Source organism: Globicephala melas, chromosome 1 (assembly GCF_963455315.2).
Source record: "Globicephala melas chromosome 1, mGloMel1.2, whole genome shotgun sequence".
Taxonomy (NCBI): Eukaryota; Metazoa; Chordata; class Mammalia; order Artiodactyla; family Delphinidae; genus Globicephala; species Globicephala melas.
Window position 1 is genome coordinate 43,542,935 of NC_083314.1, and position 22,193 is coordinate 43,565,127.

Sequence of the window (22,193 nt, forward strand, 5' to 3'; positions counted from 1 at the left end):
AGCCTATCCTTTGAAACTTTGAAGCCAGGCATTGACTTCTCCTCCCTAGCTATGAAAATCCTAGATAGCATCTTCCTCCATTAGAATGTTGTTTCATCTCCATTGAAAATCAGTTGTTTGGTGTAGCCACCTTCATGAATGATCTCAGCTAGATCCTCTGGATAACCTGCTGCAGCTTCTACATCAGCATTTGCTGCTTCACCTTGCACTTTGACGTTTTAGAGATGGCTTCTTTCCTGAAACCTCATGAAACAACTTCTGCTAGACTCAAACTTTTCTTCTGCAACTTTCTCACTTCTCTCAGTCTTCATAGACTTGAAGAGAGTTAGAGCCTTGCTCAGGATTAGGGTTTGGCTGAAGGAAATGTGGCTGGTTGGATCTTCTATCCATTCCACTAAAACTTTCTCCATATCAGCAATAAGGCTGCTTCACTTTCTTATCATTCATGTGTTCACTAGAGTAGCATTTTAATTTCCTCAAGAACTTTTCCTTTGCATTTACAACTTAGCTAACTGTTTGGTACAAGAAGCCTAGCTTTTGACTGATGTCAACTTTCAACATGCCTTCCTCACTAAGTTTAAACTTATTTCTAGTTTTTGATTTAAAATGAGAGACACATGACTTTTCCTTTCACCTGAACACTTAAAGACCACTGTAGGGCCTAACTTCAATATTGTTGTGTCTTAGGGAATAGGAAAGCCTGAAGAGAGGGAGAGAGATGGGGAACAGATAATGCATGGAGCATCAGAACACACACAACATTGACCAGTTAAGTTTGCTGTCTTATATGGGTGCAGTTCATGGAGCCCCAAAACAATTACGATTGTTTCTTTACCTATAAAATAGGGGAAATGGTCCCCACACCTCACAGAGGCAGTGGGAGGATGAAATGAGAACAAGTATGTCAATTATTAAGCATAGTACCTAGTGGGCCATAAATATACAAAAGCATCATTTGTTATTGTTTTTTGGGAAACTGATGCTTTCCCCCAAATTCCTGAGACTTATTTGGTTCTACAGAGATTTCTAAGAAATTCAAGTAGGTAAATTTGTTGAGCACATTTTATAAAGACTGTGTACTTTATCATATTCAACAGAGTTTTAATAGAGATTAAAAAGTCCTGCTGTTTCTGATCCATTAAATTATATATATATGGCTCTGATTTATCTGCTTCAAAATTCAAAGCTTTCTCCATTATTCTGGATATAGAAGAATGTTCTAAAAGCGTGAAGGCATGAAGTGCATTATTGTTTCCATCATCATCATTCATCTATATCAAGGCATTACTAAAGTTACTAGGGCATTAATAAAGTTTTAAATTCTTAAACCTAGGCTAAGCAAAGAGTTTGATATCATCCACAGGCACAGAGGAATGAAGAAACAATAAGAATTAAGTACATGAGCTGCTTTATATTAGAAGTGTCTCTCAGGCTGTACCCTAAGTTTAGTACAGAAAACCTGTTAAGAGAACTGCCCTGTTCCCAAGGAAATAGACAAGCATGCCACCAGATATAAAGGCAAAGATTAATGAACTGGGTCTATTTCTCAAGCCAGGAACCCAAGAGTATGGTACATGACTCTCAGGTCCCACAGTGAGACGCCTGGTCCCTCACTGATGTCCATCCACACTATTCCTTTTGAATTGAATTTTTCTACTCTGCTTTTATTCCTAGGTCACTGACACTGCTTCTTCATCTCTCAAATTTGTATTATTGAAAGTTCATTATTTAACCTGACAAATATGTATGGAATATCTACTGGAGTTTCAGAGCAGAGAAAGATTCAATTGGTTTAAAATAAACAAGGCTTGCTAGAAAAGGCAAATACCTGAGCTGATATTTGAAACCACAAAAGGGCCGAGATGTCTAGAAATGGGGGTAGAAACATGCGCTCTAGGAAAAGGCCGTGAGCTGCAGCCACAGTGGAGATGCCCCATCGCATCTCAGGCTCTCACCGGTGGCACCCAGCCACCCAAAACCCTCCTTACCTCTCTCCCACATACCTTTTTTTTTTTGGCCGCGCTGCGTGCGACCTGTGGGATTTTAGTTCCTGGACCAGGAATCGAACCCAGATCTTGGCAGTGAAAGCGCAGAGTCCTAACCACTGGACCACCAGGGAACTCCCTCCCCCACACACCTTCTGTGCAGGATAGTCTCTTCCTGTCCCTCAGCATTCTGTATAAACTCACTCTCTGAAGTAAACCATCTCTTTATCTACATGGTTAGGACCCTTATATTTCTCCTTGATATCTCCTACCGCAGTGTTATGTACTCTATCACCATTATTTAGAGGGTATGTCTCCTCTAGCTGTGAACAACAAGAGGGAAGTTCTGTCTCCTTCTCCCTGTATTCTTGTTGGGCCCCGAGTGATCCCCAATTACCATTTACTAAAGGATGAATCAACAAACTTGGAATGTATATGGATTACTGGGGAAAGCTGATTAGACCACAGATGAGGTTTGGGGTTGAGAAATAATCAAGGGGAAGTAGAGCGTAATTATAGAACCTGGAATGACAAGCTGGAAGATATCTCAGCAATTACTAATCTGAATGCTTAATTTCAAAAGTTCACATTATGCACTTCCCAGATGCCAGTGTTATTGCACTAAGTGATTTATATACGCCGTCTTGTTTTGTCTTCATAATAAGAGAGGGATTATTATTGCTATTTTAGAGATAAAGCATGAGTGATTTGTCTAAAAATCACTGAGAACTCAAACTGAGGCAGATGGTCCCCCTTACTTACACTTTACAAGGAATATTGTCTCCCAGAAAGACTAAGCAACGTTCCCCTGGGTGACAAATGTTGAGTTGGCCCTAGAATCCTGACCCTCTGACTCATACTAGATTTTCTTTCTACATCATTCTGCCATTCTACAAAAGCCTCTAAAGGACAGGAAGAGAGAGGGGACAGGGTGGAAGTGACACTTTGTATTAGTTTGCCAGGGCTACTAGAATTAAACACCACAACCTACATGGCTTAAACAACAGAAATATTTTCTGACAGTTCTAGAGGCCAGAAGGCCAAGATCAAAGTGTCCAGTAGGTTTGGTTTCTTTTGAGGTCTTTCTTCTTGGCTTGAAGATGCTATCTTCTCCCTGAATCCTCACATGGTCTTTCCTCTGTACCCATGCTCCCCTAGTGTCTCTTAGGGTGTCCAAATTTCCTCTTGTTATAACCACACCAGTCAACTGGATGAGGGCCCATCCTAAGGGCCTGATCTCCAAATACAGTCACATTCTCAGGGACTGGGGGGTTCGGACTTTAATATGTGAATGGGGAGGGGCACAATTCAGTCTATAACACAGTTCAATAATATAAATATAACAGTTAAACAAAGATGCATACAGTTGTTAATGGAGAAAGGTGGCATTTGAGGAGGGAGGGGCAACCAGCCAGAGGAGTCCAGATATCATACAACAAGCACCTAAACTAGGATTGGGAGGAGATAAAGAAGAGAGAGCACAGCATTATTTAGATGGACCAGCCTCCCTCATCCTCATCTGGTTATTTTGAAAGTGCACACACACACACACACACACACACACACAGAGTACATAAATGAAACACAATGCATAATGTAATTTGTTTTACCACTTCACAATTGGGAAGTACAAATCCAGATAAACCTGACTATTTTAAGGGCCAGAAAACTGGCTGGCCCAGTTTCACACGCTGCATTACAGATGAAGCAAGAATGTCTCCTCACTCCAGAGCCAGTTTTCTGGTTTTCTTTCTCTGACCTTCCAGTTCGCTGTTATTTTCCATTGTTTCACCTCTTCAGTGGCCAAAAACAAGCAGCCACTCTGGCTGTATTTTAAGGTCAGAAAATTTTGGAATTGGAAGAAACAGTCATAATCACCACCTAGACAGACCTTGTGCAAATTTGTAAGCTGAGGTCTAAAGATATAAACAAACCTAGAGAGTTCACCCAGTTAGGGAAACAGCTGAACTCCTCTCGCCACTCTCAAGCCGGTGCCCTTTCTTTACACCCTCTCCTCTCCCCACCGCCATCCCCAACCAAGCATACTCAGGCTCAAAAGGGAATTTAGCGAAAATTAAAAGAGCATTTGTATACAATTTAGTTTGACCAATATTTTAAATGGCCAAGTTATTGTCTCGTGGTGTGAAGTAGGCTCAAGATATGAATCTGAAGGAAATGAACAACTGAATTTCCCTCTGTGATTGGTCAAATAAAGCTTAAAAAGAGTCATTTTCATCTTTTAGATTTTTCTAGATGTGAATCATAGTTATAAGATGTTGACTTACAAATGCAACATGGATTGTTTTTAAAAATTCCTCTTCCCACACAGACCACTAAGGAATAATACCACATTGACAAGTGTTTACTATGCTCATTTTCAGAAAATGGAAAATGTTTTACCTTCTACTTAAAAGAAACTGATAATGGAGAGGTATCAGTGTTAACGCTTTTGAAATATACCTAACAATGTGGCAAAAAATGCCAGGAAAAGGAATCGGCTTTGAAAAGTGCATTTACTTCTACAACTTTCTCTCTCCAGACCAGACGGTTTGCAAATATGCTCCCCTAGGGAGTATTTGTGTTTTGTTGAGGGTTCCACTCCCTCCTTAATTGCTGCCTCTTTTTATGACGTACCCAAGATTGCCACAGCAGGGAAAGCCGTATCTTTTTCTAAAGAAAACAGTCCAGGGAAAACCCCCAGGAAAACCGTCATGCTGGCTTAAATGTTTCATGAGAGACAGTTTATTACTGGATGAGTTATAACATTTTGAAGTTGTTTTACTTCTCAACTAACACGATAACTATTTCAAGCAGCCCATGAGGTTTATCTTGTAACTAAAATATGGATGTTGACTATGATCTTGAAGTGGAAAAAAATGACAGAAAAAAATAGCAGGAGTTGTGGAAGATCAGAGGCACTGTACACCCACCCATCTCATGGGTTACTGGGAAGTTAAACCACTAACCATGACACGAGCATTCTACAAGTCCTGGATTGTGTAACGTACAATAGGAATTCAAGTTCATCATTCTTTTTTCAGGTTGTAAGAAGTTTTAGAAACATGCTTCTAGACACTGTGAATGGCAATTCACTTTTGAAATAAACAGGCAATTCAATCTTTTGCAGGATTAAGAACTCTGTACATAGAAAGTATGCATTTGAGGGGAAATTCTCAGGAGTTCTTAATATGTTTTATGCCTTGAATCCTTTTGGCAGTCTGGTGAAGCCTACAGACCCCATGATATAGTCTGACACTATAAAGTTCTTAAAATAAAAACTCTGGATTACAAAGGAAACCAATAATATTGAAATACATGGAATCTATGCAGTGTAGTAGACCTCTTAAATGGTCTCAATGTATGCATCGAAGGGTTTTCTCTCTCTACTTCTGTGGAGTACATCTATGCAAGTCTAAAGTTCAATGTAAAATTTTTTAAGACAGAATAACTTTCAGCACTATAAAGGGTAAAGCAATAGAAAACTGTTATTTTTGTACTCTGCTAGCACCATAATAAACATGTAAGCCCAACCTGAATATTTAGGTGTTACATATAATAAACACAGGTTGAAATGAACTAGAAATACTCATTTGCTCCAAATTGTGAAATATACATTTCCTCAACCTTTGATCAACAATGGAGAACAGTGCCAAGGATATTAATAAAATCTGTAAGAATGTTTCAGTTGAGCTTCTGCTGATGAGATATAATGCCTCAATGGGTTTTGTAAAAATATGAAATTAACATAAGCAATGTTACACTCTCCCCTTCATTTTGGACAGGAAGAAGTTCCATAACTATATCTATACCACAGCCTAAGGAAATATGGGCAGAACCAGGAATAAAGTGTAGGATGACTTTCCAACACATGATAGACCTCTTATTGAGGTAGGGAGGGAAGGAGGACAAAGAGGCATCTCCTGAGTGCCAAGCAGTGCATCTGGGAAACATCTGAGCCAGAAGCAAACTCAAGTGCATCTGTCCTCCCCACCTCCCTGCCCAGCCTGACCCACACAGACTCACTGCTTCCATTCATGGAAGCACCTGGCCATCAACAGTGTAAAACTAAAGCACTTCAAGAGAAGGATTTATGAGAAATGGCTAATGAATTAAAAATTTATTGAAACAAGATTTTTTTAAACTTCAAGGAAATACAAGAGTCAGTATTGCAATGAAATTGTTTTAGTTCTTAAAAACAAATATCAGTTTGATTATGGTGATTATGATAACCAGCTGTTCTCTAAAACTCTAAAGATTGAAAAAAAAAGAAGGAAATGACTTTTAGTTGCAAAATGAAGGATTTTTGTCAGGTTGAAGAAAGAACATCCTGCTAACAGAGCTGTAAAAGAAAGACCCTCTTTTTCGATGGTTGATTATTACTACTGAATGTCTCAGCCCTCTTTACACTGCAGAGTTGTAATGGTTCCAAGTCTACAAAGCACTGTCTTTCAGGGAGCACCAAGGTGGCCTTAGTGCAGGAGTGAAGTAGGCAAAGTTGAGGGGTAAGATATAAACTCTACACAGGAACTTAGCTAGATATCCAAGAAAGGCAGGCAAGGCCACGGTTAAACATTCAGAACTGAAAACAATTCTAGCAACTAAGAAGGAAACGGAGCCTAGCATGATGGCTCCTAGAACAGGTAAAGGCATTGAGATTCGCTGAAGTGTAGAACTGGGCCTAGCAGTTGGCTAGGCAAGGAAACCAAGAGTTTGAAAGGAACAAAGACTGAATCCCTGCCGACTAAATGTTGGAAATCAAGCCAATTTGTGACTGTTCCTTACTAGTTAATAATTACCCTAGATAAAAAGATCTGTATTCTACAAGTTCATGAATTTCTAGGCATTTTTGTTTTAGGTGTTTTGTTTTGTTTGCTTAGTGTATTGGTTGTTCATTTTAAGGATTTCCAGATTTTCTTTCTTTAGAAACTCACACTCAAAAAAAAAAAAAAAAAAAAACCCACTCTAACAAAACTCAACCATTCTGGCTTCTCTGGGTTTGCTCCTAGCATTTAAACATAGCTGGAGAAAAACGACCTAACCTGGCAGACTGGTTTTTAATCTTAGGTTTACATTCTCAGAACTCAAAGAGGCTCTCACCACTACACAACGCCTTTCTAAGTTTTCCTGGTGCCCTTGAAGTCCCACGCTAGAAAGACTTTCCTCTCCCCCTCAAGTCTCTCGCCTCACCTCACCCTCACTATTGGCTGTGACCTCATCTCCCTTCACTGAGAAAACAGAAGGCACCAGGGGGAAGTTCCCATTTTCCCACCAGCAAATCTGCAAACTCCTCTGCCCAGGCACTTGGGTTCTCCTTCTCCCTGTCACGAAGGAGCTCCTCCTTGTGTTGCGGACCTAGCCCCACACATGGCTCTCTAGACGCAAAATCCCTCTATCTTCTTCAAGTACTTCCCTCTGATGGCCATGCCTTTCTTTTCTGAATCATCAACCTTTACCTTCTACTGGAAAATCTGATTGGCTAGCTTTGTTACAGTCTCCCATAACTCCATATTCCTTTTCCCTCCATGTCTCCATTTTTATGCTGGGTTTCACTGACAGATTTCTCTAAAGGGCCATTTGTTCCCACTGTACCTATCCATGTCCTCAGAGTCCTCCACTCCTATCCCTTCTGCCATCTCACTGAGTCCCCATCACTCCACTGGAACTGCTCTTATCAAGACCACTAATGAGGGACTTCCCTGGTGGTCCAGTGGTTAAGACTCCGTGCTCCCAACGCAGGGGGCCCAGGTTTGATCCCTGGTCAGGGAACTAGATCCCGCATGTCGCAACTAAGACCTGGCGCAGCCAAATAAATAAATATTTAAAAAAAAAAAAAAAGACCACTAATGACCTCCAAGTTTTCAAATATGGTCATCACTTTCCTATCCTCTGTTTCTCTGGAAGCACTTTCCCTCCTTTGTTCCCGTGACATCATCCTAACTACTGGTTTTCCATCTGATATCTTGGTTGTTCCTTTGCAGGCTCATTTACAAATGCTGTTCTCTACCTGAAGCCCCCATCTGAGCCACACCACCCTCACTCTAGGCACCTCCCACACCTGGCTTCTCATCTCTCACATCTCGGCTTAAATTTTACCTTGCAGGGAAACCTTTCCATCCTTCACCTCCCCAGGTTAGCCTGTACTATTAAAGTCCATTTGCTTCTTTTATTATTTGTTTATTATTTGCTTAATTATCATCTCTCTCCTCCAAGAGGGAATTAACTCTTTATTCACCCATGTATGCCCTAAATGTAGGACAGTGCCTAGCATGTAGTATTAATTAAAACGTACTGAACTGGTGAAGGAATAAATGCACATAGCCCAGTGATCAAAAATTCCTGGATTATATTAGCATCTGCCTTTTTTTTTCTTGATCCAACAGGTAAAATTCTTAAGTGAAAAAGAGAGTACAGACTATCTAAATTGCTTCTAATACCTCTTCTTTTTCTAAGTATTTAAAAAGGTACATTTTTCCTACTCTTTTCCTAGGCATGCTACATATATTCATGAAATAGTATCTAGAAATTCTTTTCTTCACAGAAAATTGTAATTCATACAAGAATGTTCTTTTCATTGTGACAATAGCTCATAAGGTATTAATCAACCAAGCCAACTTGTCAATTTAACACATAATTTAAGCAGATAGTAAAATTTTCTGCAAACACTGAATGAGTTTCACAAAACTGATTCTTTTATTGCTTTTCATTAACAGAGGGATCGTCAGTGATAAGGATAAGAAAAAGAAATCTCATATAAACATTGTGGACTTTTATATATTTTAAATTTAAATCCCTGATTGTCACTACCTCAAAAATTAAGTACCAAGCAGCAGATTATAAGCAACCATCTTAATATTTTGCAACTAAATTTTTAATTAACTAAGAAATCTCTTTAAATTAGAATTTAAATTTGCTGTGAGAAATCTTCCTAAAATGTGTTAATAGCATCTTCTACTAATCAATGATATAATGATACTTTGAAGTTATATTTGAACATGAATTCCCATTGTACACTGAAAGTAGTGATTTTGAAGACTATTCCACGACCTACAGAAATGCCCTACCGTTACCTCTTTGAGAACTAAGTTCATGACCTCAACCAGTTTTAAACTCATCTGCCTCTTCTTCATGACAGTTAAATGGAAAGGAAGTTGATACCTGTTTGAGCTTTGTGGTAGATAATAACAAGGGACTGATGGATATTAAGATATCTTAATTATAGATGCCGGAATCTACACAGCATATCCTCATAACCACATACATCTTTAGATACTTTTCCCCAGAGTACTTTTCTATAAATTCTTACTTAATTGCTGTAAATTACTTTTCTTACTACTTTCATAATATTGCATCAACTACATGTAACAGTTCACAAAATGGATTACCCTTTTGTTTCAAGTAATAAAAAATGAAAGCCTGGGGACTTCCCTGGTGGTCCAGTGGTTAAGACTCCACACTTCCACTGCAGGGGACACTGGTTTGATCCCTGGTTAGGAAATTAAGATCCTGCATGCCACGCAGCATGGCCAAAAAATAAATAAATAAATAAGAGAAAGCCTGAAGAAAACTTAAAGACACCATTTTCCTGCCCCTAGACTAACCCAGGCAGACATTGTCTCTTCTACAATTACAGATCCAGGAATCCCACAAGAATACACACGGGAGTCTAACATCCCAGTTTATTGCCAAGGTACTGCGCCCAACTTGCTTATCTTATTAAAGCTGTGGATGTAAAAGTATGAGGCAAATAGGAAGTGTGTCAATTTACTGACTTTGAAATTCAGAAGCCATTTGCTGACCTAATGTTTCTAGTGGTGCAGCTGCATCTAGCAGTCAAACATGACCTACTATGTATTATTTGTTATGAAGTTATACATATGTATAATAAGCCAACGTTATAACTAAAGTTGATTTTTACTCCTGAAAAGGAATACCTGGTATACCATAAGCTACTGGGTTGTTAGGAAAGGTAAAATAATAATGATTTTTTCCTACAAATGATAAATCCAAGGTCAGAGTAACCATTTTGATACAAATGCTTTATGCCAACCACCAGGATTAATAAGAGCCAAAAAGAACCATAGGCTCTGTAGGTTATACTCAGAATATTCTAAAAAAATGCTCTATTACCAAATGAAAGTAAAACCGTTGGTAGCATTAGTGTTTCTTATACAACTCATAATACATCTCTTTTGTATTTTTGGATTAAACTTCATATACTTTATTGTCTTAAAGTGGCATATATCTTTATAAAATGCTAAATAGTTACAAAATAAGAAATTCTAAATCATATGCTACTTCTTCAATCATTCTTAAATCTGTGCAACTTCTTCTATTATGTCAATCAGTAATCCAGTTATAAGAACAGAACAATTGAGTTAATATGGAAACGTGCATTAGGATGTGTACTTTCTGGTTCTTCCCCTATAATTTTTCTGGTGTCAACAAATAGGGGGAGGTTGACAGTCTTAAATAACACGCATCAAAACTGGAAATATAAACCAATCAGTTAATTGAAGCATAAAAATGCATCAAAATGGAAATCATAAGACTCGGATATTAAATAAGCTATTTAACTTTCCAACACTTCTCTTTTCACATCTGCAAAATGTGAATATCTGCTCTGCGAACCTACATGTTTATTGTGGGAACAAAGTTCTTGAGCAATCTCTTTATAAACCACAAAATGCTATGCAAATGAAAGGTATTATTGTCCCTCTGATTTTTTTTTCAAACTAGGTAATCAGAAAACAGATTGTAAATTAAATAATAAAATGAAAAACTAAACTGTTATAAATACATGAGTTTTTCGTACTGAAATTACACATATTATGGATTTTTGTTTTCTTTTCTTTTCTTTTTTCTTTTTTTGCTGTACGCGGGTCTCTCACTGTTGTGGCTTCTCCCGTTGCGGAGCACAGGCTCCGGACGTGCTGACAGGCCCACCACTCCGCGGCATGTGGGATCTTCGCGGACCGGGGCATGAACCCGTGTCCCCTGCATCGGCCGGCGGACTCTCAACCACTGCGCCACCAGGGAAGCCCTGGATATTTGTTTTCTAATTCAAAACACACTGTTACCTAAAAATACCTAAATTTCCCTATAGACTCCAGAAGTCAAGCAAATGAAGAGGAAGATTAAGGAAAAGGGAGCAGCTGATTTACAAGTGCATTCCCTTCCCCCTAAGAAGGGAATGGAAGGAAAAGGAGTGCAACTTGGTCTTTCAGCCTTTCATCTTTGATTCAGTGGTTACTAAACTCTGACGAGGATCACTTATAGGTGATTGCTGAGTTTCTCTAAAGCTATTTGAATTCATTCAATAAGTGATCAGACTCGTTGTGCAGCTTCATAAATCCGCTTATGGCGAGCACTGAATTATCAATATTTAAGCTTATTTTATATTTGTATAGAGGAGAGATAAACTGTATTTTCAAAGAATTGTTCTGAGGGTAGACTAAGAATCAAAGAGAATCCAAAAAACTGAGAATCACAGAATGGCAAGAGTAGCAAAATTTGGGCACATCTCTTTTTCTCAGGCAAATAGTGGTATCAAAAAGCAGGAACAGGGCTTCCCTGGTGGCGCAGTGGTTGAGAGTCCGCCTGCCGATGCAGGGGACACAGGTTCATGCCCTGGTCCAGGAAGATTCCACATGCCGCGGAGCGGCTGGGCCCGTGAGCCATGGCCGCTGGGCCTGCGTGTCCGGAGCCTGTGCTCCGCAACGGGAGGGGCCACAACAGTGAGAGGCCCACGTACCCCCCCCCCCCCGCAAAAAAAAAGGCAGGAACAATATCTGCTCTATTTAATGTCTTCTTTGGAAAGAAGCCCTGAACCAACCTTTTGGTTCTCCCAACTGTCACTGCCCTAGTCACCAAGGAGTACAAGATGAATGGTCTAAAGCTTATATTCATTTTCTCTAAGTTGGTTCTTGACAAACATGGACACCATTTTTCTTACAAAACCTTTCGAAAGAATCATCCTGTAACCTTTAGACCTATCTCTAGCTCCATCTTCTTGCATTAAGCAAGCCTGGATGTTCCTAAAGCTGTGGGAGATTCTACAAGGGTTTTGGCCCTCTTCTCGGAAACCTCTTCAAGTCCCCTGAATTTTGTAGGTGACAGACAGTGAGAATAAAAATGACTTGCTTTCATTTTTCTATGCATCTCACCCATTGTTAAAGAAAAGGTATCAGGAAACAAGAACAATCCTCTAAACTTGAAAAAATCAATGTTTACAGAATTTCTATTTCCATTTCAAAATTTAGCCTTTCATGTTAAAGCCCCTAACACTCTTCAAAATTATTGAGGACCCCCAAGGGCCTTTGATTATGTGAGTTATATCCATGGATATTTACCATATTAGAAATTAAAACTGAAAAAAGATTTAAAAATCACATTGAAAGATGCAATTCGTAAACATAGGCATACAAGTGTCCACCATGAAAATTGTTCAACCTTATTCCTGAAAAAAAATGCAAATTTAAACAAGATACCATTTTCATATAACAATTGTCTCAGTTTTTGGATTTGTTGTTGTTTGTTCTGTTTGAGTGATAACACAATGTTGGATTAGGGAAATTCTACTCTCTTATACTACTGATAAATGGATCCAATCTTTCTCAAGAGCAAAATGTCAAAAATAATAACTAGGGGCTTCCCTGGTGGCGCAGTGGTTGAGAGTCTGCCTGCCGATGCAGGGGACATGGGTTCGTGCCCCGGTCCGGGAAGATCCCACATGCCGCGGAGCGGCTGGTCCTGTGAGCCATGGCCGCTAAGCCTGCGCGTCTGGAGCCTGTGCTCCGCAACGGGAGAGGCCACGACAGTGAGAGGCCCGCGTACCGCAAAAAAATAATAATAATAATAATAATAACTAGTACTCTACAATATTTTGCTAAATGCTTTTTAAATCCTCTGAATACTCAATTAGTATTATTATTATTACTATTCTTTTACAGATGAGAAAAGAAAATTTTGATAAAGCATTTGGCTTATGATCTCATAACCTGTAATTAGTGGAACTTTTGTTAGAACTTGAAAAATGCATTTTAAGAATCTATCCAAAGGAAATAAACAAAGATGTATACAAACATTTATATTGAGGTCCTAAATGAAACACTATTTATAATAGTAGAAAACTTTAATCCACCTAAATATCCAGCAACTTATAATCAGCCAATACAACATTTCCATAGACTAAAAATTACATCTTAGAACCATACTCTCTTGCTCATGGCTAGATTGCCATCACTTGCATAGTGGCTGACACATAGTAGGGACTTAGTAATATTTAAGCTATGAATGAATATAAAATAACACATGAATATAAAAATACGTTTTAAGAGAAAATCTCACGATTGAGTGGAAGCATGTTATGAAACAGCATCAGCAGTGTGCTAAATTAATTAAACAAGGAGGCCATTAGACTAAGGTGACTCTAATGCCACTGCAGCCTACATCAGCAAACCAAAATCTAAGCCGGTAAATGCCTTGAAGGTACAAAATTGAAACCTAAGGACAGTCATTCATAAAGAGCCAACTAAGCTTTAAGCTGTAGCCAATCCATAAATTCCTTACTTTGCTTCTGCTTTTTCTCTATAAAATTCTCTCCCATATAGTGCTCCTGACCACTTCTGGTTGGGCACTGCCCCATGCCGATCAATTTTTGCTCAAATGAACTCAAAAGTTTTAATATGCCTCAGTTTATCTTTTAACAAGTGTGATCACAACTCTATAAAATCTACATGTGAGTGTATGTGTAGAAAAACGTCTAGAAGCATAAATAGATATATATATATGAATTCCTTGTCTCTGTGCTTATGCATGCTAGTTACCCAATAAATATTTTGATTGAATGAATAAAATTTTAAAAGTAGTTACCCCTTGCAACTAAGAGTTCGCATGCCACAACTAAGGAGCCCGCCTGCCTCGACTAAGGAGCCCATGTGCCACAACTAAGGAGCCCACCTGCCCTAACTAAGGAGCCCACGAGCTGCAACTAAGGAGCCCGCCTGCCACAACAAAGACCCAGCACAACCAAATAAATAAATAAATTTTTTTTTTTTAAAAAAGTAGTTACCCCTTGCGGGGACTATATGTTCAATTTTCCTTTTCTTCTTTGCAATTTCTATATGTAATAGGATTTAAACAGTAAGCATGAATTATCTTTGTAATAAACAAGAATGTTATAAAACATAATTATGCTGGGAAATATCATTAGGAATTTTGGAACAAAAGCAGCAAATATAGACATCCCACAATCCAATAAAAAATAACTTGTATCTTACTTCCCTATTATGTTTTACTTATTGCATTCAGCAATAAAAAATATCAGATGTCACAGAAAAATGGCAAGCTTAATATTGTACAGCTAATTACTATCAGGGTGGAGTCTAGAATCTAGGTCATTTGGTTTCCAGGCAGTAGTTTTTCCATTACACCAATTACTTAGAGTTCCAGAACACTAACTGAATAAGTGCAATATTCACTGTGAGGCAGTTCTTTACTCATAAGTAAAATAATTTGCTAATTATTTGAAATCGTCAGAAAGCTCCGAAATTCTAAGAAATACTATGTTTTCACACGACATGAATCGTTTTGGGGGATTTGTGAAATTCCTAAAGGGGTTTCAACATTTGTGCATGTTTGAGAGCAAAAGTGTCATTATTCTAGGAAGGAGTCTACAGCTTTCATAAGATTTGTAAAAGAGTCTGTGATAAAACAAACTAAAAAGAAGAAGCTGAGAATAACTAATGCTATAAAATCTGCAAGCAAGAGGAAGAAAACAACTGATGGTAAATAAAAAGGCGTAAGACAGGAAAAGGAAACAGCTCATTCTCTCTTCCTCTTTTTCATTCCTGGAACATATTTTTTTTTAAATGCAAATGATTTCATTTTATGACTTTGCTTTCTAAGCAGAGACACTAGGAATGATACTGATGGGTTGAAAACACAGGCCAAAGTATCTCTGTGGGATGACCTTTATCAGGTACTATTAGCAAGAAACTGATAAACGTAAAATGTAAAAAAAAAAAAAAAAAAGGATTTTAACATTGCAAGTCACTTTTGAGATATTTTTCATTTATGTTTAATTGGGACAAGGAAAATTACTAAATAGGTTTCTTAGTTTCTTGTCCCATAAAATGTGCTTCCCCTACAGGAAGTTTGTAAAGCTGCAAATGCAGATTAAACGCTTCTCTATGCATTTCACAGTTATTGCTTAACTTAAAATTTAACTCTTCCTCTGCTCACTGAAAGAAACAAATACCTGTTGTTTAATCCCAATATCAAACTTGACTGGCAAGGTCTAGAGATCTCTGGAACATAATTTTAAAACTCTTAACAAGGCTTCTTTCACTACTATTCACTACAAACATCTCTTAGGCTACAATTCCAAATTTATGCAGCAAACAGACACAAAACAAAACAGAAATTCTCCTTGAACCCAAAGGGTCATATATGCAAATATCATAACTTAGAATTGACATCCATCCAAATGGTCCGCCTCTAGTATTCTCCATCTGCCTTAGATGAATAAGTGCTTACTTACATCATCAACCAACATAAAGAGCATTTCTTGTCCTAGTTTTGAGGTAAAAATGACTAATTTTAAGATTAAAATGAGTACAAGTTATAGGAAACTTAAATAAGTTAAACCACTAAACCACTATTATTTCAAATCCAAATGCCTTTTTTTTTTTTACAAATGCTTCCAATACAAAATTACTAAAATAGTATTCACTCTCAAAACTTAGCTTTCTTATTTAAGCAAATCTTTTCCAATATCTTGTTTCGAGCTCTGTTCTCCTGGCATGTCAAATAACTTAGAAGGACGAATCAGAATACCAGTCAGTATACAATTAATTTTTCAATGTTGTTTGTTTCTTCGCATAACACTGCCACACGTTAAATACCCAGGAATGCTTTGCGTAAGTAACCGAAATGACTATTTTTTTAATTAAACCTTAAATTAGTTGATAAATTTCTTCGCTAAAGATCCTTAGGGCTGTCAAAGAGCAAGCTGCTCAATAATGGGAATAGGCAACCACCGGGTGGCATCACGTGGAGCGCTAAGTAGAGCCACCTTACTGCCTTTCTGAACGTTCGCTTTCTTTAGGCGCTGTACAGGAACGAAATCCTTATCGTCGGATTCCACAGTGCATTTAGACCCAGGAAAGCAAACTGGCATTTGTTAGAAGGAAATTAAGGTTCCTGATCTGTATCTCATTTCAAAACTCAGAGGACATGCAGACTTTTCACAGCGGTGAATCCTAGGCTTCCCTTCGTTCTTTCTTCCTTCCAAGCAAGATACAAACTAAAAGCTAGGGAGGGCGGGGAGAGAAGTGGAGCGAGCGAGGGAAGAGTAAATATATTGCTTACAGTTCCCAGACTTACAATGAGATTCCTCAGGCTCCTTTACGCCTCTAGCTTTCTGTCAGGATCCTTTCTCAGCCCGGGACCACAGAGAAGTTCAAGTCTTATCCTTGGTAGGAGGGGCTAAAATGTGAGCTGGTTTCCTTTCGTCTTTGCAGATGTGTTAAGGTGGATTTAAGGAGGAAGGGAGGAAAAGCGTTGTTCTCAGAGCAGCTAATATCTTAAATGTAAATGTTTACTTATCAGAACTAGGAGTTTGAAGTCAGAAAACATGCTTAAATAATATGTAAGTTAAACAGTCCTAAATTACATGGAGTCTATGTATGCGTGTGTCTGAAAGTACTTCTTGTCCTTAAGTAGTTACTGCTTCCTCCTTTTTTTCCAAACAAGTAAGAACTCAATTGAAAATATGGATAACCCAAGGCATACTGGAGAATGTAATACATATGTTGAGATTTAGGGGGGAAAATCAAATCAGGTTAAATTAGAAATATGCAAAGTAAATTCAAATACCTGATATCACTGTAACAAAGAAGGTATATTGTTTAAATTTATTCAAATTCTGCAAGAATCAATTAGTGTCTTTACAAGATGACTTCTTTCTTTTTATTCTTTATCAATCATCCATGAGATGTTATCATGCAATTCGCTATGAATTATAACAGAAACTTGAGGGGTTTTTTTTTTTTGGTTTTTTTTGCAACGTTAGAATAAATGACCTGGGTCTTCCCTGTGGTCCAGTGGTTAAGACTGTGCACTTCCAACTTCCACTGCAGGGGGCATGGGTTCGAACCCTGGCTGGGGAACTAAGATACCACATGTCACAGGGCACAGCCAAAAAAACTTATATTACTAAAATCAATTTCATTTATAAAAAAAAGAATAAGTGACTGTTTAATTCTAACTTTTTAGTATTAATCTGTAGCTAATATGAACACCATAATAATTAGTCATTACATTTAGCTTTTTCTGAATATCAAACTCTGAGCAACTAAATATATTTGAAAATAAAAAATTTAAAATGTGGTGGTTACCAAGGGCTGAGGGGAGGGGGTCACGGGGACTTACAAATCAGTGAGCATAAAGTTTCAGTTAAGCAAGATGAGGAAGTTGGAGAGATCTGCTGTACCACATTATATCTATAGTCAACCATAATGTGGGGTACACTTAAAAATTGAAGGGGGTTGATTTCATGTTAATTGTTCTTACTGCAATAAAATAAAATTTTAAAACAAAAAATTAGTGTCTTTAAAGACTGACACATTCATTTAGTGTATCTTGTTTTTCAAACACAGGATCTTCTAATTTCGTCTTTAATCTAACATTGAGCACACTCTCCTATCTCTCTTGTAACATTTTCAAAGAATATAATTTCTGCAGACCCCATCATTAAATCTTCTGGATTATCTGCTTTCTGTAGCTCAGAATTCAACTCCTTTTTGTCTTGATTTTCTCCTATAAATTCAACCTGTTATACTATTAGTCTCACCTTCCTAAAAAAAGTCCTGTGGTGTCTCAGGAAGTCAAGATTGTTTTCTTTCCAAAGAAAATCCTAAATTTCTGAAAGGTTAAGTGTGCTAAGTAGAGGAACAGAGAGCACACTACTATTTTTTTTTAACTTTTTCCCCAGGTAAAGAAAGAGTATGTTTTGCAGGGCACATTCATCCCAAGACGCTGGTGAAGAAAGACTCCTTTGAAAAGCAGCTTCACAGTGCTCAGGTCAGTTTGATAATAAAAAGTTGTAACTCAGTATTTGGAGGGGATATCCAATAGTGTGTAATCTGTTAAAGATAAAAAGTTTTGATTAAATACTTTCAAAGAGAATTTCAGGATATGTTATGGCTAGGGTTAAAACATATGGGGAGATATTTGCCTCTTTTCAGCCTTACTAAATTGGGCTGACATCTTCATCCTTATAGTGAATAAAATCTCCTGCAGGTATGTCACTCCCTCTCTGGAACGGATATCCGGACCACCTCCCATTGCCCACATTCCATTCAGTTTGGCTCCCTACCTATGATCTCATTGTTTACATAGACCACTAGATGAATGATACCTATTCAGACTGACTATCCTTACTTTGTCCTAGTTCCTCCAAAAATATTTCCAACATTAGCCTACGAGTTCAAGAACCTCCACCTTAGGTAAGAAAGCCCCTGCTTTCATAGCCTGCCTCAGTCTGTGGGATGAATTGGTCGGAAGACCCCTCTTTTCCAGGCCTAACCATCAAGAAGATCTGTTAGGAGAAGGAATACAGGTAGGACTCATCTGAAACTGAGTATGTAGCAGCCTCTTTGAGGCCAATCCCACCTTGTGCATTATTGCTCGTCAATAAGTTTCAGACCCTTTACCATTAATTATCAATATTTTCAAAAATATAGATTGAGGATATTAAGCTAATTTAGGCACTGGATAATTAAGCAAAAGGAATGGCCTAAAAACTGGCCAAATTAACTACAAGAAAGTAGCTACTTGTCAAAACCCATGGCTTGAAAAGCAGAAAAGAAAAACCTGAAGTTTTCATGATTGATTTTTCTTCCTCTATATGCAATTGCTTTCTATTGTCTTTTTCACTGCTTCCACTTCACCTATCCTGTATTCTAACCATATGAAAGTGATTTGTCTCCCATAAACTTACCTGGACTTGAGGAATGAGATACTGTTTGGTAGTTAAATCCATACATCCAATGAAAATTATTAGCCAGCATGGTATGCTGAACGGGGAAATCTAATCCAGATTGCAGATAGAAACAGGGAAGGTTCTCAATGGTCACCAATTAACCAATTTACTTATAATAATATGTCCCTCTTTTCCACTGCTACACTTGCATGTTCTAGTTCATAATGCAACTATAGTGAAGGTAAAACAATAAATTGGTATTCTTACTATTTATCTATGAATATAATTAATATGAGTCATTCCTCTCTTTATGTATTAACAAAATCAAGTTAGTAAGACACCCCAGTCAAAGAAAATGAAAGTAATTCTCACCTGTGAATTTTTTGTCATCCAGCTAATTAACTCTCATCTTTCATTCAGACTACCACAGAGACTAATCTCCTTGCACACCTTTCCCTTAAATTCTACTAAAATAACCCTACTTACTCTGCAAGGGTTAGCTCAATTATACCTTGTCTGGAAAATTTCTCTACCCACTCCCCTTTCCAGCATAATTAATCTTTCAGTTTCAGTAAGAACACTTATTAAAGGAAAAATATTTTATGCTACATGATGGTAGGAAACAAGCCTTCTTAATTTTAGTAAACCCTCTTGGGACACAAAGTCCATAACATATTAGGAGTTCAAAGGATGTTTGTTGAATTTGTTATCCATGATATTAGGTTCAAAGATGTCTTAAACCTGACACCCAAATAGCACCCTACTGCCACCCTACTGCCATTTCCATCCGTACTAAAGAAGAGGAAGTTTATTTTTTTATGCCCCGACAGACACTAATAAAATTCCTGTAAATATGAAGCTAATCAGAGATAAGGGTGAAATGGATCCTAATTAAAATATATTTACAATTAATTTAAAAATTAGATGTCATGGGAGTTCCCTGGTGGCCTAGCGGTTAGGAATCTGGGCTTTCACTGATATGACCAGGGTTCAATCCCAGGTCAGGGAACTGAGATCCCACAAGCTGCATGGCACAACCAAATAAATAAATAAAATAAAAAATTTTAAAAATAAATAAAACTTAGTTGTGTCGAAAGCACAGATCTAGAGATAGTATATTTATGAACAATAAGAACTCTATTTTAATAGCTAAATATCTACTAGGACTCATCATCTGTACCTTCAGTGTACATTTACTATACCCATAAGTTTGCATCAATATTTTTGACCTGAAAAATGGAAGCAATAATTTTCTCTTAATTATTTTTTAATAGTTCTTTTTAACATTATTTATTTATTTATTTGGAGTATAATTGCTTTACAATGTTGTGTTAGTTTCTGCTGTATAATGCAGTGAATCAGCTATATGTATACCTATAATCCCTCCCTCTTGGACTTCCCTCCCACCCACCCCCATCCCACCCATCTAGGTCGTCACAGAGCACCAAGCTGAGCTTCCTGTGCTTTTCTTTTATATAAATTTATTTATTTATTTATTTATTTTTGGCTGCGTTGGGTCTTCGTTGCTGCACACAAGCTTTCTCTAGTTGCAGCGAGCATGGGTTACTCTTCGATGTGGTGCACGGGCTTCCCATTGAGGTGGCTTCTCTTGTTGCGGAGCACGGGCTCTAGGTGCACGGGCTTCAGTAGTTGTGACACGTGAGCTCTAGAGCTCAGGCTCAGTAGTTGTGGCTCACAGGCTTAGTTGCTCCGTGGCATGTAGGATCTTCCCAGGCCAGGGCTCGAACCCTTGTCCCTGCATTGGCAGGTGGATTCTCAACCACTGCGCCACCAGGAAAGCCCTTCCTGTGCTTTATAGCTTGTTCCCACTAGCTATCTATTTTGCATGTGGTAGTGTATATATGTCCATCTTAATCTCCCAATTTGTCCCACCCTCCTCTTCCCCACCCCGTGTTAATTATTCTCCTTTTAATTGAACATGTTAGGCAGATTATTACTACTTTATTAAACTTTTTCCTCCTCCGTGTTTTTTTAAAAATATATTAAGAGGACTATACCAAATAAAGCAATAGTAATATCATTGTTGCTCCTTATATAGAGCCTATATTGGACCACATACTTTGTATTATCACTACATTTGCAGTATCATTAACCACTATATTCATGAAATTATGCATTACTGTCTTTATACAGAATCCTAAGCACATAAAATCAGTAGTGAAGCCAGGATTTCAATCCAAGTCTGTCCGACAATTTTTTCAGTGTATATTTTTTGTTTTGTTTGACCACCTTTTCAGCCTATCCCAAATCAACCAAATCCCTGACTTACAAATTTATATTATACAAATGGAGTCATATTGTCAGTGATTAACATGACTTAATACACAGTAGAAAATTTGACTACAGATACACCATGTTAAGGAACTTTTGACAAAACCAAGTTGTCCTAATTCATTTTACCTACTTGTGGCAATAATGTATAGTTAGCTAGTGGGAAACAGCAGCATAGCATAGGGAGATCAGTTCGGTGCTTTGTGACGACCTAGAGAGGTGGGATAGGGAAGGTGGGAGGGAGGCTCAAGAGGGAGGGGCTATGAGGATGTATGTGTGCATGTAGCTGATTCACTTTGCTGTGCAACAGAGGCTAGTGCAGTCTTATGAAGCAGTTATACTTCACTAAAGATCTATTAAAAAAAATAAGACCCTTGACTTTGGGGACTATAACAAATGTAATTATTTTCAAAAATAATAATAATAATGTACAAGCTGTTTTCTGCTCTCCAAGATCCCTCTAAATTTGGTAAAGCAAGCGCATGTCTAATTTCACCAGTTCTGTCAGAATGGGCACGAGCCCAATCACACAGCTCAGAAACTGCCTTGCAGACACTTTATAGGGTTTTCAAAATTCCTGTACTCTTGGAATTTAAATGTACTGGCAACCATGCGAGAGGTTGAGCACATGTCTTTTGCTTTGAAGGCAATCCTGACTAGGAAGAATTACTGCTAAGCAAACGTCCAGAGTTCCTCAACTAACTGAGCTCCGATGATGTCAGTAAAGGGATTCCATTAGAGGATGAAGATAACAGCATTCCTGTACTTATGTTTATAAAACCAGTGAGTAAGTATCTCAAAAGCACTTTTGCTATTTGACTTTTCAAACACATTGTCAAGACCAACATGTTCTCGTTGGAAAAATCTGTTTTCTTTCATTCTATATATATATATAAAATCCATATATATATAAAAATTTTCTCTGATTGGAA

The 22,193-nt window shown here is 37.9% G+C and overlaps 1 protein-coding gene across 1 annotated transcript in view; it reads right to left on the reverse strand.

The window, feature by feature from the left end:
* Positions 1–16,457, reverse strand: part of PLA2G4A (phospholipase A2 group IVA) — a 160,124-nt gene extending 143,667 nt beyond the window's left edge. Inside the window, exon 1 of the mRNA XM_030873016.2 lies at positions 16,371–16,457. The gene's annotated coding sequence lies outside the window, so the exon portion shown is untranslated. The remainder of the gene's footprint in view (positions 1–16,370) is intronic.
* Between the last annotated feature and the right edge of the window lie 5,736 nt (positions 16,458–22,193).